Source organism: Aotus nancymaae, unplaced genomic scaffold, assembly GCF_030222135.1.
Source record: "Aotus nancymaae isolate 86718 unplaced genomic scaffold, 86718_ANA_hifiasm-v0.15.2.pri h1tg000059l, whole genome shotgun sequence".
NCBI classification, from domain to species: Eukaryota; Metazoa; Chordata; class Mammalia; order Primates; family Aotidae; genus Aotus; species Aotus nancymaae.
The window spans coordinates 34,300,533-34,317,902 of record NW_026988473.1 but is presented as its reverse complement, the minus strand read 5'-3'; the positions used below and the strand labels follow the sequence as shown (position 1 = coordinate 34,317,902).

At 36.5% G+C, this 17,370-nt stretch overlaps 1 long non-coding RNA gene across 1 annotated transcript in view; it reads left to right on the top strand.

The window, feature by feature from the left end:
- Positions 1–3,258: 3,258 nt before the first annotated feature.
- Positions 3,259–17,370, top strand: part of LOC105717215 (uncharacterized) — a 64,121-nt gene continuing 50,009 nt past the window's right edge. The window contains exon 1 of the long non-coding RNA XR_001107476.2: positions 3,259–3,457. This is a non-coding gene — a long non-coding RNA (uncharacterized LOC105717215). The remainder of the gene's footprint in view (positions 3,458–17,370) is intronic.

Below are 17,370 nucleotides of genomic sequence, written 5' to 3'. Positions count from 1 at the left end.
CAAAAATGTTTTTAAAAATACTATAATTTAAAAAAATGAATAGTTAAGCAGGAGACTTAGCAAGGGATAGAAGTGAAAAGCATAAGCAGAGAGAGGAAAGAAGAGAAGATGCAGACAGGCAGCGGAGAACCACCCAGGAAAGGACAGGTCAAAACAGAGAAGTAAAGCACATACGAAAGATAGAAAGGGGTAAAGGTAGAGGAAAAGAAGAAACCAGAAATGATCTGCAGTAAACCATCCTGCAAAAACTCGCTTTTATTTGTGTTACAGGTTTCAGATGATCAGCCTTTATCTTTGCACCTTGAAATACTAAGTGGCTGACAACCACTCTACAGTTGTTCTTTCTCTGAAAGGATAGTACATTTTCACTGAAGGGCATGCTAAATAAATGCAAAGAGCAGATATTAATATTAAAATTGTTCTGTAGTTGCAGCTACAGAACAGAGGAATGTAAACTGATGATTGGAATTAAGCAGAGGATCAAATCTCCAGGGAAAAAGACACAAAAATGTGTTTCTATTTCTAGTTCACTTCATAAGCTTGTGAAAAGAACACATTGCCTGGATGTGATAATTTATATGAAATGGTATCCATGAAATACAATTATATAATATTTAAGGTGATAAAATATTATGTAGTTAATTAAAATGTGAGCGTTCACTTTTTAGCACATGCAGACAATAAGATGTGTAAGGATACATAGTAACTTGGGATTGACTATAAAATTGGGATCTAAAGTCGTGGTAAAAGAATAAGTGGGCTTTTTACATAATATTTTTTATTTAGAATTTTTATAGTAAGGAATGTATTGATTTTTAATAAAAATGAATAAAATGAGAAAATGTCAGCTAACTAAGCACAAATCATTCATGAGCAGAGAGAAGGGGGATGATTCCTCAAAGTGTGTAAATTGTGGCTGACGGGAACAGCCTCTCTGGTCTCACTCCATTGAGCGCTTTCTCCACAGCCTCAAAAGGCCTTATTCTCAGCTGGTGTCATGCGAATCTCCTGTCACAGGATGCATTTTAAGGCTCCCTTGAAGAAAATTCTTTGTAAGACTTGGATCTAGAGCTCTTTATCTTCAAATAGTTGCAGATGGTAGCATTAGGTTTCATGAAGGAAGAGGGTAGATTGGCAGACTTGAACAATTAAAATAAGAGTGACTTCAGAGGGATTTTAAATTCTCTGAACTTTACAATGAAGACCCTCTTTGCTGGAAGTAGAGTAGGATGAGAAAGTAAAGCTAGAGGAAATATTGTTCCTCAAATAAAGGTGTTCCAAAAATAAATGTGATTGAATTCAGAACGATCCACTGTAGTGATGCCCTCAAATATTAAATTTTGGCTCCTGGGAGCTAGCAAAAATTATAATAGGAGTCTGCAAGCCATTATGAGTATTTCTTAAAGCTTAATAAAATCATATATTTTACAATAGTAAGGCTGTGTAAGTTAGCTAAATATTGAGTTTTCCCTTGTTTGGAAACATCTCTGCTCACACCTCATGCTAAATTCTGAAATAGAAATTCATATATTTTTAATAACAATGGAAAAACAATAATCACTTATGAAATGGAATCTTTACCTTGCCTTTTTTTAAGTTGACAAATAAAAATTCTATATATTTATGTTATAAAAACATGATGTTTTGATACACGTATACGTTGCAGAATGGTTAAATTGAGCTAATTAGTATATGCATTACCTCAGACATTATTTTTTTGTGGTGAGAACATTTAAAATCCTAGCAATTTTCAAGTACATGATAGATTATTATTAACTATAGTCACAATAACGTACAATAGATCTTTTGAACACATTCTTCTCTATACCTGAAATCTTGTGTCATTTGACTAACTCAACTTCATAGCCTCAGCCTCTGATAACCACCATTCTACTCTCTGCTTCCACGACGTTGACTGTTTTTAAATTCCACTATGAGTGAGATAGTGTAGCATTTGTCTTTTTGTGCCTGGCTTATTTCACTTAACATAATGTCCACCAGGTTTATTCATGTTGTTGCAGATGATAGGATTTTTCTCTTTTTTAGGGGTGAATAGTATTCCATTGTGTATATACGCCACATTTTTAAAACCCATTGGTTTGTTGATGGACACTTAGGTTGACTCCATGTTATTCTACCTTTAACATTAAGTCTGCCTATTTGTTAAGCTCTACTCTTTCTTTACTCTTCTGGCTTGTGTTTTTTTTTTTTTTTTCTGTTTCTTAGTAACTGGTCACTCTAGCTTTGCCTTAGGATCCTCTTCTGTGCCTAATACCTCTGAGGAGCTCTGGTCAGATCTATTCAAAATCTCAGGCTCCTCATCCTTGATTCCTGCAAAGGATATTCCCTACTCTGAAGTAAAATAAAATGTGTTTTTTCTTGACTGGGAACACGTTCTTTCTAGATATCAGGAAGAATCTTTCAGGACTCTTGGCAAGTTATCTGGTGTAAGGGTGATTTTCCAGTAGCAGCCATTAGAGAGCAGGCTCCTAATCTGATAGAGTAAAATACAATAAAGCAACCAGAGTACTGGTCATGACAATTAGTAACTTGGTAACATCAAAGTAGCTAAAGGAAGTTTTTAATGAAGATTGTGGAGACTTACCTCAAACATGAAAATAGTTAACCAAGTCTTACTTTTTAGTTCTTAAGTAACAGGAAGATGTCTTTGTATGTGGGTACTTTATTTCTCCAGGATAATTTTCAGAAAATAATTTGTCAGTTGACTACTTTGGGAGCAACCAAGTTATTTTAGAGATTCTGTTAAGTCCTGGGAGAAATACAAAATTAAAATCTTAATTCTTGATCTCTGGCCATTCATATATGTAACAGGCAAGTCTATATAATGCAAGGTCAAATCTAATATGTTGAAAGTCCCAAGGAAGTACAGAGGCAGAAGAGCTGAGAGGATCTTATATTTCTTGAAGAAATATTTCAGCTGGTCCTCAAAGGTTTAATGAAAAAAAATTCAAATTGAAAATAAAGCAAAATCTAGTTGTTGGGAACACCATGAACAAAGACCTGGAGGCATGAAAAGTACGTGATACAATGGAGGACAATAAGTACAGGATTATTGCTAGAATTAAAGATAGAGGAGATTGTAATGGGAAGAAAGTCTAAAAATAATTCCCAGACCAGAACATACAGTGCCCTGAATCCCAGGCTAAGAAGATTTCACTTCTTTCTATAGTCTGTGAAAAGCCCTTGAAGGATTTTAAGTCAAAGTATTTTTAGAATTATGCCTTAGAATGAGTTATCTTCTAAGTAAGATTGAAGGCCAAAAAAATTATTAAAATAATACCAATGACAGATGTAAAAGACTTGAAATAGTATATTATGGAAAGAAAGAGACTACACTTGGGCCACTAAAACATCCAGAGCTTGAGAAGGTGGGCACTGAGATTCTCCGTGTAGTTGTCAACTCCATTCTTGTCATTGCTCACAAGGAATATCGAAAGTAAGTGTTTCTATTTTAAAAAGAGCTTTATGAAAACATGCATAAAGAAATATTTATTTGTGTGCTTAAAAAAATAAGTCCTGGCCCTCCTAAAGAGGGAAAACCTTGGCAAAGTAAAGGACTAGTGTTTACATTTTCAAAAGTTGTTTTATCCTTTAAATGGTACCTACAATACAGTCAAAGAAGGTTGATTGTCAATTTTACTGTTTCTGTAATGATAAATGTAACCCATTTTCTCTTTTGCAGGAGAGTGGATTACCCAAGTTTATCCTAGGAAGCTAATTTTGAATGAACAATATGAATATAATCATGGCAAATTTGGACTACAAAAATTAAAAGCCTAAAACTGAATAATATAAGGACTTGAGGGACAATTAGAAATTACCTACTCTGGAGTTTTCTTTTATCAGCACAGAATTCTTTCATTTATTTTTTTCACTTAGTAGAGAGCTTCACACAGGTCATGACCGGGGTGACCGTGTTTGGTTACCAACATTGTTCACCATTTATATCCCAGCAAATCCAATAAAGTACAATAAATAAATTAACTCATAAAGTATAAGTTAAATGCTTAGTAGTCAGGTAGCACTATTCATCACCTTTATAAACCAATATGATTTAGATGCATTGATAAATTTTAAACAAAAGCAGACATTCAATAGTTTGATTACTTTTATGGCTTATGTTTTCCATTAAACTTTTAGAGATAATTAAAAACAAGTTAATAACTCTTGTTATTATCCTATGTTTCCAAATCCTTAAGTATCCCAGGGACTTTGGGTAAGGAACAGTAGTTCTAATCTTATTCCAGATGAAAATGAGGCACAGAGATTGAAAGTGACTTTCAAGGACACATAAGTGTCATCAACATCCTGTAATTTAATCTTAAGCAGCTTTGGGCCAAGAAAAAAAAGAACAATCTTAAGATTTGCTTCAGTGGTTTCTTGTGTCCCTAGTCTGTGAGGCTGATTACATGCTGTTCTGGCTTCTGACTTTTAGGTAGAAGGCCAATGGCTGTACCTTTAGCTCTACTCTTGTCTGCAGGAATTTTTTTCCCCCAAAGGTGTTTAATTATACCAAAAAGCAGCGGTCTTTGATCGTACAACTTGCTTAGCTAATTTCTCCAGATTGCTTTAACACTGCCATCTGGACACATTGCTCTTTTCTTTAGATCACTTTTAAATAACCATGGACAAGGAAAATATTTTTAAAATAATAAAAAGATCAGAAAGAAAAAAAAAAAAATCCCACACAAAGCCCAGAAACAATGGAAAGAAGCAAGACAGGGTTTATTTTCCTGGAGGGAAAATATGGTCGCCTGGTAATCTTAGTTCTGGGAAAATAGCCCTGGTTATATTACACCCCCTCCTGTGCCCTTCCTCTGATTTCTTTCCTATTTTTTTACTTTCTGCCTCTCTTTCTTCCTGCTATCTGGGTAGGACCTGAGGCATGTCAGGTACCAGGTTTTTGTTGAAGATTTCTTGTGAGTACAAAGATACAATACATTCAGATTGTTTGATTCTTCACCAATGCATTTGGCTCCAGAAATGTTATGTATTAATGACTAGAAAAAAGATTAATAATGAGTAGGCATTATTGTCAATCTGCAGACTATATGTGACCTGAGTAGATCTAGAATGCGTTATTGATAGAAACAACATTTTCAGAGAATCGGTGTTGTGTGCTTGTACACGGAATTATAAATAGATTCAAAGACCCCTGTCTAGTACTGTTGTGTGTGATCAAATCTCTTTTACAACTTTCCTGCCAAATATTTATCCAATATACTTCTCAACACCTTTCATGACAATCACAAATATTGGCCTGCTCTGACTTTTGGAAAGAGCTTTCTTACAATAAACAAAAACTGGTGTCCCTAAGAGCTGCCTAATTTCTTCTATTTCTACTCCTTCTTATCTCATAGAATAAGTTAAATTCTTTTTTCCTTTGATGGCTCTTCCTGATATTTCAGAGATGTGATCAGAGCTCCTTTGAATTTTCTTTTCTCGAGGAGAAATTCCTCTGGTTCATTAAATTATTTTTCATAAGACTTAACCTCTACATATATTTCATGTGTTAATGTTCCTATTTCTCATTTCACCCAGAATTACACACAAGTCTTTTTTGAAACTATTTTGAAAAATAATACACGTCATATATACTTTGGAGAAAAATTAGAAAACCAAAGTCAGCAGTAAGTATTTTTAAATGATCTATGAAGAATTTCTATGCAAAAAGGGATGCTTTTGATATTTTGGCATATAACTTTCCAAAATTATTCACTTTCATACATACACTGCTAAATTTGAGCAAGATACTTAAGTGAGGCTAAGCTTAAAAAGCAATTCCATGTATGCCTATTTCTACAAATGGGCACCAAAAATCACCTTGGAGTAAATTTTCTTTTTCTACGAAGTATCACTTAACTGTGTCCTCATAATTATGCCAATTTAAGGTTTGTTCTCACCCATTGCTCTAAAGCAGAAGCCAGCAAATTTTTACTGTAAAGTGCCAGGAAGTAAAGGTTTAAGTCTTTGGGGGCCACATGAGGTCTTTGTTGCTGCTGCTTCTCCTCTGCCTCTGCTTTTTTCTTCTCCTTGTTCGTTTACAAACTTAAAAACTTTTTAAAAATGGTAATACAGTTTTTCTGTTACTAACCTAGGCGGCCCCACAAAACTCCTTGATATATAGAGCTCATCTCTGGAGATGTCTTAGATACATTTGCATAGCAATCAATGAACCCCCTGGGAAGAAAGAAATAGAAACATGAAATACTATCATTTTGAGGTATAATTTTATTAGACCCTCTCTGATGAGCTGAGACACTTCCAGCTGAGGTGTGACAACTGGAAAGCATGCTGAAGGCTGCAAAGTAAAACTAGTATGAGACTAATAGACATCTGGATTATTGGCCTGGACTCTTAAATAGCTGGAGAAACAAACTGACTTTTACATAGTCCATGACTAACTAAGCCAGTATACTAAAAAGATTATGCTTTGGAATTAATGACTAAGGGTGTGAATATATTCTTGGAGAGTTGTAATCCTCAAAGGAGCTTTTTGTTTTAGTCATAGATTATGCTATAGTAACAATTACCTCAAACTTCTGTGGCTTAACAGGATAAAGCCTTATGTATCATATCCAACCTGATGGACAGTTTTCCTAGAGAGCTCCCCTGTGCAGCTCTCCTCCAATTTATCACTCAGGGATCCAGGCTCCTTCCGTCTTGTGATGTCATCATCTTTAATGTATAACCTCCACATCTGCATGGAAAGGAAAAAAATAACACAGGCAATTAGTCAGGATATTATAGTCAGGCCTGAAATTTGCACTCATTACTTCCTCTCATTTGCATTGGTCAGAATCTGTTTATAGAGTCTCAGACTAACTCCAAAAAGCTAGGAAATGTAGATGTAATATGTACCCAGGAAGAAAAAAATATTATTTAATATCTGCCAGTCCTGGCCATACTCCCTTAACTTACATGTAGGTATTCAGCAGGGTTGGGAGCAGCACACGTAGCTTCTATAAAGATCTGGAACAGCAAGAGGGTAGCCACAGTAGTGGCAAGCATGTACCACAACTTTAAACGTCAATGTTTATTAGTAACTTAATTAGAAATGATGGAAGTGATGGCATTCCAAAACTAGCCAAGAAATCACTCTAGTTCTTAGATTTCTCTTTGCCTCATGTTTGGAACCCAGATGTAATGGGGCCCTTTGAGCTGAGTAAGCTCTGAGGGTTTTCAGAAACTAGAAAGTAGAAAACAAGAGAAACAAAACATGCTGCCAAGTTAGACAAATGAGGCCTTGAGCAATTTATTTAGATAGTATATTTTATGAACTTACATATGCTCCAATCTGGTGAAGTGAACCATATCAATTAGAAGTATGTGTGGGGGTGTGTGTGTGTGTGTGTGTGGGGTATGTGTTTATGAGTGAAGGTGTGTTTATAAACATGCTGGAATTGTCTATGCTAAATTCAAGAAATGAAGACCAATTTTCCTAATGTGGTCTGATTAATACAATTAATGTTTGTGGAGTGTGTGTGTGTGTGTGTGTGTGTGTGTACTTATATACATATCTCTTTATCTATATAAATATATGTTTTAAATATATTAAAAACTCTTCTCATTTTAGTACCTAATGGTATCTAAAATCTTGAATCCTCTTCTCACATATACTCTATATATTTGCTATTTTGTGCTCGCACAACTGGCTTTTGGTGGGTAATATTTGCTATCTTATAGTGCCAAGGATATATTCTCCCTCTTACTGGTAACAATAGTAACTTAAATTTTATTTGGAAAATTACACCTTAAAATAAATCAGGGTATAGGGGAATTTAATTTTTTCCTCTGAAGGTTTGATAATTTGAATGTATAAAACAAATTAATAATAGAGTAACAGGAAAAAGGCATACATACTTTATTATGTGTACACGTCTGCACAGGAGTCACATAAAATATAAAAACTCAAAGAAAAGCAAAATAGATGATGCTTTTATAACATCTTGAAGGTACAGAAGGAATAGGGACTTGGATCATGGTAAAACAGGTATGGGAGGGAGGGAGAGGCTTGGCTAGCAAAGGTGGTCTTGCTGTATGAATGAAACCTCACAGGTAGCAGCCCTCAGAGAGAATAGATGGTAAATGTGTCTTTCAGATCTTTAAAAGTGTCAGACTCTCTGGTTATCTAGATTACTAGACTGGACTTGTTTCTGTCTCTTTTGAGGCAGGTTCTCCAAGTTTCTCATACTTTATGAAAGGAGTCATCCATCTTTCCAATAAATTATTATTATTTTTATCAAGAACAACCAGGGCTACATGTTGTAGCCTGTAATCCAAGAATACTTAAATGAAAAACATTTGAACCTCAATGTGTATAAAGAACCTTTATTCTTTTGTCATAATATATGTACATATATAATATATATATTTATTTGTTTTCTATTTCACTATACTATCTAGATATTTTTATGTGAATTCTGTCAAATAACTTATTCCTTAACTGATTCTGTTTCTTTATATGTATAGACATAGTGAATATGAATAATATTGTCATCAAACCTCTGATAAATATATTTCTAACTATAAAGAATATCTTTTTTCTTTCTTATTATTTTAAAGACTTTTTTGTGACCTTATATGGGCAAACAGTTCATGTAAAATTTAAAAGAATAATTTTTTTTTTTACACAAACTCATCCCTTGATGGTATTTGTTCTATATCCTCCTTAATGGATCTCTAATAATTTAGAATGTCTATTTGGTCCAATTGTTACCAGATAGAGAGAGTTGAAGGCTCATCTTAATAAAAGGCAAAGACTTTTGATTGAACTTGGGTTCAAGTCCCAACTTAGGAAAGTTAGGGTTCTTCCTAAGACTTAGGAGGGTTACAGGCCCCTCTCAGTAAAGTCCTTCACAGCTAAGGGATGTTAATAGTCCTTCACAGCTATTCTCTTTGGACTAATATGCCTTGCACTCTTTGCTGATGGCTGTGAATTACAGGGTTAGGCATATACAGGATCATGGGACATGGAGAGCTTTTTCCTTCCAAGAGAAGGACACAAGAGCTGATGGGACTGTGGGGAAATGATTTCTTCCTTACCAAAAAGCAGCCACCTGAAATTTTGATTCAGTATCACTGTAATGGATGGGTCTTTCCCAGACCTCCCTGAGATCTTTCTGTGTTATTCTACAATGGAGAGGAGTACCTTAGCATAGAATGTGGGTCTAGGACTCCATAAGCCCACTGTTCAAGAGAGCCTGGCAAACTGGTCAGTTGCAAATTTGCTGCAGGTTCCTGAAACAAAAAAACCTGGATGAAATTTCCCTCCTTTTATGCCCTTGGGAACTTGACCTTGTAACCATGGGGTAGTACTTTCTCTTGATTTTCACCGTCCAGTGGACAAGAATTTTGGAGTTCCTGTCATAGTTGTCTCTAACATTATCTTGAGCAGTTGAAAGCATTTGCAAGGTCAAAATTGGTTGCTCTAGGCGCCTTCTGGGAAGAGCAATGGGAACTGCCCTGTGCCATCACTTAGTGGCTAAGACTTTGTGGCCTCGGTTTCGAATTCAATTCCTGGTTTAGGGGATGAGTCTTTCCTGATTTGATATCTGCATGATCTTTGCTATTTGTTAATTCTTTCCCCTCCATGAACTGTCTTGAACTTTCCTTTCACTGAGTACCTGAGAGGTTACCTTTAGTAAAGTTCAAAAGTCAGAAATATTGACTGTTTAGTCTGGCTAGAGTCTGGTTAAAAGTGAATATTAACAGTCTGGGACTTTTGGGGAAAAACAGAGGAGATGCCACAGACCCATTTTGGAGAAAACCTCTGTTTTCCTCATGAAACCCTAGGAAGTGGAACTGCGTAGATCCATCTAAAAATCTAAGATTCTGTTCTGTTTTGCATTGCAACATCTGATGGTTTTGACTTTTGTGGGTATTAGAAATTACTTTGCATTATAAGAGAGATTTGGTATGTAATAATTAGGTAGAAAATACAGTTTTGGAGATAGCTAATGGCAGTTATGGGAGGATACTCGGCTCTTTGGATCAGAGAAGCATGCTCTTGGCCACCTGCAAAGTATGAAGATGTCCCCACCACCAGCACCTCCCTGCCCCACTGAGAGATAAGACTCCTGTGGGGAATGGGCTAATTGGCTTTGGGTTGCTTTGTAAAAAAGTTCACAGTAAAATCATTGCACTTTCTTGTTCCATAGCGTTTCTCTTTTTGGGATCTAAAATCTGGTGTGAAAATGGGACCGTTAACTTCTGGGGATTTGTTTTGCCTTTCAGTTGTGCCTGCTAATTAAGCCATAGAAACTACATGCTTTAAAGAGAGCCTTAAAAACTGTCAACTGAAAAACCTTACAACTACTGGATCTCCTGCCTGTCTGTGTATTTACATACGTTGTGTGTGTGATGTTTATATATAAAAGTGCTCCACTTAATTGGCTTAAAAATAATAAGTGCTTACCTCAAATATTTTGTGAGAAAAGTAAAAAGGGTAATGCTTTTTAGTTTATATGACTTAAGTAATCTTTGGGAAACTAAAACAGTTTAACATGCAAGGTATGTAAAGCATGGTGAAACGTGTTTTTGGTAAAAGAGTCTAAGAATGCATGGAAATGTGAATTTTTTGGCCTGGTTTAGAGGGTTAAAGGATTGTTTTAAATTAGATAAGGAAAAGCTGAAGGTTTGAATAAGTTGTGGAAGGTTTGTGAAAAATTTATCTTGTAAAACAAATTCTGTGTGTGAACATAATGGCTAAAGTTGAAGGAATATTATTCAGTTTTTCCATAAATTGAGCATTGGAATAAAAGAACAACACATTTTTCTTAGAGCACGAACCTGCTCTTTAACCAAAAAAAAGTTATAATGGTGATAAAAGACTTATAAGAATCTTACCTACAGTCAAACTGATTAAAATTGAGTAGATTTGCCTACAAGTTTCTATGAAGAATTGAGGTTGTCATTAATAGTACACTAAAGCAAAGGGTGAAATTTGGCTTATTTGATATAAAAATCATACAGGAAACATCATCAAGTATGAAATGATGTTTGGCTTTCTTTACGCTATATTTGTATAAATATGTTATTGGTATGTGTTCCAAATTAATGGGAAACGCATATAATTCTGGTATGACTTAGCATATATTACTAATAGTTATAATTGTTAGGTAAAATTACTGTATGACATAGAGGTAATCAACTTTCCTTGTTAGTTGTGTTTTTGACAGTGGCTGCCCTAAGACATTTTGTCATTCACAGACAATTGTCTTGTTTGGATTCTCTTTAAAATGTGTTTGATAATCATCTACAGGACTTCAACAGGTGCTCTGGAATGCAAGTTACTGACAGCTTTGGTGATTGTGGCGTTAGAATAGAGGGAAAACTGTCAGCACTCTCATGAAGAGCTGAAATGTTCGTGTATATGAAGCAGAACAGGAGTTAACTGCATGAACTGAACTAGTAGAAGACTGAAGTAATCTTTTTTGATGCTTTGCTTAAAATGGTGCTGATCTTTTGTTTTTTGGAGTCAAGGAAACTTTTCTTTTGAGCTATAGACAGCTTTTAACAATTGAGTAAAGGATACTCCTATGAATGAAATTTGGAGCATATTTATTTATCTAATTTCTCCAAAATTTGAAAACTATTTGTGACGATTCTTAACTTATGGCAATATAGTTGTTTGCATAAGTGCAAGAATAATCTTTGTTTTTTTGTAACAGGACACAATTGGAGAAACTGGTTATTTTACCAAGTCTTTGACAAGAATGATGTACTTTTCTGTAAGAAATCAAACTTGACTTGTAGAGCCGATAAAAGCCTTTGGGGAAAACTGGCCTCACACCTTGTTTACACAGTCCCTGTGCAGGTTTCCTCATATGTGTAAGTAAAAAATGTCACTTTTTGACAGGCCCAAGAGGCCCAAGTTATCTTGGGACCTCAATAGGAGAGAAATTTACCAAACTCATAGAGATTTGAGGATAAAAACCCATGACTAGGCTCAGCGTTAAAAAATTCTTATCTGAGATTTCTTCTCTGAAACAGAGTTCCATCAAAGCCAACTTAAAAAGCTTATGTGGAAAATAATCATTCTTGCTGCACATCGTATACATAATCAGGCCAAGTATACTAAAGCAAAATCATTCTTACCATCATTAGTCTTTAGTAAAAATGGAAGATTGGAAAGAGAAAACAAGATGTTTTAAGAACTGTGGTACACCTGTCATTAGATTCTAGTTTCATCAGTTGTTTTTTAGTTTTTTTCCTGCAATTTAGACTAACCCTGCTTATTGCTGATGAACCAACCAGTGATCTCTGCTCAGAAGATACAAGAGGGATGGGTAATGTAAAAATAGGGATCAATATTCTAATTCTGGGCACATATTGGAATTAGCTAGCAACCCCACATCAGCTTGGTTCCAGCAATTGTCCAGTTCATGGAAAGCCTTCTTTAGTTTACTTAGGATAGTTGTACTTATTTTGCTTTACTGTTATAGAATATATTGCTGTTGTACTCTTTGTGTGGGAATGCAGTATTAGCTTACTGAATGTTTTCTTAAATTGAACACTTATTAGTCTTTCGGATGTCACCTTTTGTTAGAACTCAGAGTTACTAATAACTCTTACCATACTGGTGCTTTCTGACTGAGCTCCTCTCTACCCCAAATAGAAGAAGCCCTAAGAGTTAGGCAAGAATATCATCACCCCTATTCAGCCAGAAGAAGTCACAGAAGATGGATCTTCGTCCCTCTACAATTTTTAAGATTAAGTGTTCCCTTGTAAAACGGAAGGAGGAAATTTGTTAGAGTTGTTTGAAGCAGAGTGACTCCATCTTCAATAAGGGCTGGGTAAAATAAGGCTGAGACCTACGGGGCTGTACTCCCAGGAGGTTAGGCATTCTAAGTCACAGGATGGGATAGGAGGTCAGCAAAAGGTACAGGTCACAAAGACCTTGCTGATAAAAAGTTGTGGTAAAGAAGCAGGCCAAAACCCACCAAAACCAAGATGGCAATGAAAATCACTTGTGGTCAGCTTCACTGCTCCTTACACCCTTGCATTAGCATGGTAAAAGTCACTCCCACCAGTGTCATGGCAGTTTACGGATGACATGGCAATGTCGGGATGTTACCTTATATGCTCTGAAAGTGGGAGGAACACTCAGTTCCAGGAATTGCACACTCCTTTCCTGGAAATCTCATGAATAATTCACCCCTTGTTTAGCATATAAACAAGGGTGACAACCCTTATCCTTTCTCCTGCTAAATCACAGAGGTTTGGGAAGTTCCTTCAGACTCCCAATAAACTTGTTTGTGGAGGCCTGGGGAGCTTCTTCAGACCTCCAATAAAACTTGTTTAATCCTAAACGGGTCCTGTTAAGAATTTCTTCATTATTTTTTGATGCTTTAATGCCCAGGAAAGGCCTAGGCAAAACCCTTGGTGGGCTTTTGTTACATTTCAGCATTTGTATAAGGGCACTGGCTCTTTCAGGTTTTAATATTTAACTTAACCACTCAGTCATTACTGGAACAGTATGGATGCCTGCGTTAGAGACCTGGCCTGCCACAGTCTGGTATAAGATATCTCATCAAGTTGCAATCATCTATTGGCCAGGGCTGCAGTTACCTAAAGACTTGACTGAGGCTGGAGACTCTACTTCCAAGGCTACTCATTCTGGGGCTTGCAAGCTAGAATTGGTTTTGGTGGGAAGCTGTAGCTTCCAAAAGGCCTCTCCACAGGACTACTTGAGCATCCTCACGGCATGGCAGTGGCTTCTCCCAGAGCAGATCCATGATTGCACAGAGGAAGTTGCAATGCCTTTATGACCTAGTCTTGTGAGTCATACATTGTCACCTCCATCATACTTTATTGGTCATAAAGAAAATAAAAATGCCTTACCGCAAAATATATTTATTTGACATATTTTGAGATGGCTGCAGCAAACAGAAGTAACATGCAAACCTGTTTTTTGTTGGGGAGATTTGCATCTGATGAGAATCTGCATTGATGCAGCCTCCCCTTGTCCAGATCTAGAAAAAAATTAACTGCGAATCTGATACTTTTATACATCTGAAAGAGAGGTTTATCATCTATTCTAAGGGTTGCTACCTGTGAGGTTTAATCTACATAAGAAGACCACCTTTGCTAGCCAAGACTCCTCTTCTCTACCTCTCATAATCTGTTTGGCCACTAAAACCTGATTTACCACCGTAAGCTGATTTTGACCATGCTTTAAGCCACCATTCTATCTGTAACCTCAAGTTGGTATATAATCTTCTGCACCCCATTAGGGATGGGGTAATCACTCTGTGATTCTTCTCATGCACACATCAATACATTTTACATGCATTTTCTCAATTTAATCCGCCTTTTGTGAATTGATTTTTCAGTGAATCTTCAGAGGGCAAAGAGGAAGTTTTTCCTTGGCTCCTACAGTCACATAGACCAGCTATCATTCATTTTGGGAGAAGACTATACATGGACATAAATACCAGGAGGCAAATATCATGGAGGCCATTTTGGAAACTGACTACTAGTTAGTGACTGAATTTCATTAGTGTTCAGCAGTGCAGTTCCTTTAACCATATGCCAGCCAATGGACCATGTAGGCTACACTAATAAAGTGTTGCTATGAATGGGAGGAAAGTACAAAGAAACACTCAATAATTTTTTTCAAATTACATGTGACATCTCTCTTCATTTCATGTGCCAAGAGTCCAGTGTGTTCTCTATGAATGTGTGTTCCAAGGTTTTTGGAATTATAACCCTATTGAAACATTATTAATTAAAAAATAGAAGGCACTGTATTCCTGAAGCCAATGTAGAAAAACTTAACTTCACTAAAGTAAGCCCTCCGCTCTTTTGCTTTTCACAGACTCAGACCCAAGCCACTTATACTGACTCATTCCACACAATCCATCACAAGCTGTTTCCAACGCCACTGAACCTCAATCTCTCTTTGACATTGTTTTTGTATGACCTTGGTGCCCTCCTTAACCAGACGTCAATGAATCCCTCCAGTTCCCTCTACCCACACATCCTCAAGAACTGTTTATATGGTTGACCCTGTGAAACACGAGGGCCAAGCAGTGCTGCCTCTGTGCTCTTACAAAATTATGTAGTACTGAATGAAGAAAATGTACACCCACTCTCTCTCTTCTGGGTAGGACACAGGGTAGTTTGGACCTGGTGAGTATGACAGAGGGAACAGTGTTTCATTAGTGCCTTGATGTTGACAATGTTTTTCCCGAGTCAGTCTCAATCTGTTGCCCAGGCTAGAGTACAGTGATGTGATCTTGGCTTGCTGCAACCTCCACCTTCAAGGTTCAGGCAGTTCTCCTGCCTCAGCCTCCCAAGTAGTGGGGATTACAGGAACATGCCACCACACCAGGCTAATTTTTGTAATTTTAGGAAAGACAGGGTTTCACCATATTGGCCAGACTGTCTCAGAATCCTGACCTCATGAGCCACTGCTACCAGCCAATGTTGGTATTTTTAGGAGTACTAGGTGACCAGATAGATAGCAGGGATTTTGTGGTAATGGTCAGAGGTAGAGAAGCCAGTGGGATTCTTTGATGGACTTACATGGACAAGAAAATTGATAAGAGAATACATTAGAAGAGAGGAAAGAAGTAGAATAAATTATTTACTAACTATCAATGGTATGCTTATGTATACATGTGAAAAGTCCCCTAGGGGATCCCTGAAATAACTGAGAGACAATTTGAGGAAATCTGGAAGTCACATAAGAGCAAGTCAAAGCAAGCATCATTAAATTAAATTTGACTACTATTAGGGCATTAAAATGTCCCTACTGCATTTCAAGTATTGTATTACCCTTTAATTTCCCTTCTAAAGAAAAGACTAATCCTAAAATCTAGGGTTAGGTACAAATATAGCTGGAAGTTAAGCAGCTGTGTAGATGTGATGAGAGAAAAATAATAGAGCAAGGCTGTCCAACAGAACTTTCTGCATCGATGGAAATGTTTCACACCTGCACAATCTAATATGAGAGCCACTAGGTGCATGTGGCTCAAGAGCACTTGCAATGTGATTAGTGCAGCTGAGGTACAAAATGTTTAGTTTTATTTCATTTGTTTAAGATGAACACAGTTTCACTATACACATTGGAAGTGCTCTTTAGCCACGTTGGCTACTGGCTAGAAGATTCAACAGTGCAGCTATAGAGACATGGAGGCAAATAAGCCTGATAGTGCCTAAAGACAGCACCATGGTTACCACCACCACCATTGTCAATATAGGCATCATCATAGTCATGATCATCACCACCATCATCACCATTATCATCATCACTGATATATTAACTCTTACAAATATCTCCTCTCACTGGAATGCTGCAGTAATTAATTTCTTTAATCATCTATCTGCTTTCATTCATGTTCCCTTCCAATGTACTACAATCAGAATGACCTTGATAAAAGCAAATGTAATTATATCACTGTTCTGCTTAAAATCTTGGAATAGCCCTGCATTAATTCAGGATAAAGTACAAGCTCCATAGCCAGGCTCATATGTTCCCTTTCCTACTCCTTATCCAGTTTCACAGGATTTTGATCCTTGCCTATTTCCCTGGCATTATCTCTAGTTATTTTTCCATGTATTCTATATTTCAAAGATACAAAATTTTATTTATTTACTTAACTATGTCATGCATTCTTTCATTTTTGTTTTTAGTCTCCAGGCTTGTGTATTTCCTCTCGCTAGAAGATTTTCCCCTCCTTTCTTTTTTGGTCACATCTTGGCCTTCTGCAGGTCTCAACTTAAAAGGCACATTTTTCATATAACTTTACCTGAATATTTTGGGTGAGGGAGGTAAGGTATAATAGTTATGCTCCCCTAAAGTACCTGGATTAAGCTTATTATAAAACATACCAGACTTTGTTGAAACTACTCACTTAATATCAAGTGTCCTCATACTGTGAACTTCGTGAGAGCCCTGCATTTGCCTATCATTTTAAACCAATGTGTACTTTAACTAGAATTCTCCCAGGTACAAAACAAGTATTTCATGAATGCTGGCTAACAGATAAATGAAGAAATACTTCAGCCCCCAGTTTCCCTGCCATTGCTACCACCTCCTGCCATCCCTAGAGAGTAGTACCACAGGCTCTAAGCCCGTTCTCACTTCCATTTATTTTAAATCCTTCTGCTTCCTAGGTTCAACTGATTAACAAATTCTTGCTGCTCTTGGTTGCTAATTGCAATAAATTATATTATCAAGATGAATATCCGCATCTAATCAATGTCATAATGAAGATTTATTGATTCAATGGCAAAGTTATTCTAAATGGAAATTTCTTAGAATTGACAAGCAGGTGAGGAGGAAAGCTTAGGACAAAAGGATCTCTCATTTTCATTCTCTAAGTCATTGCCTGCCTTATA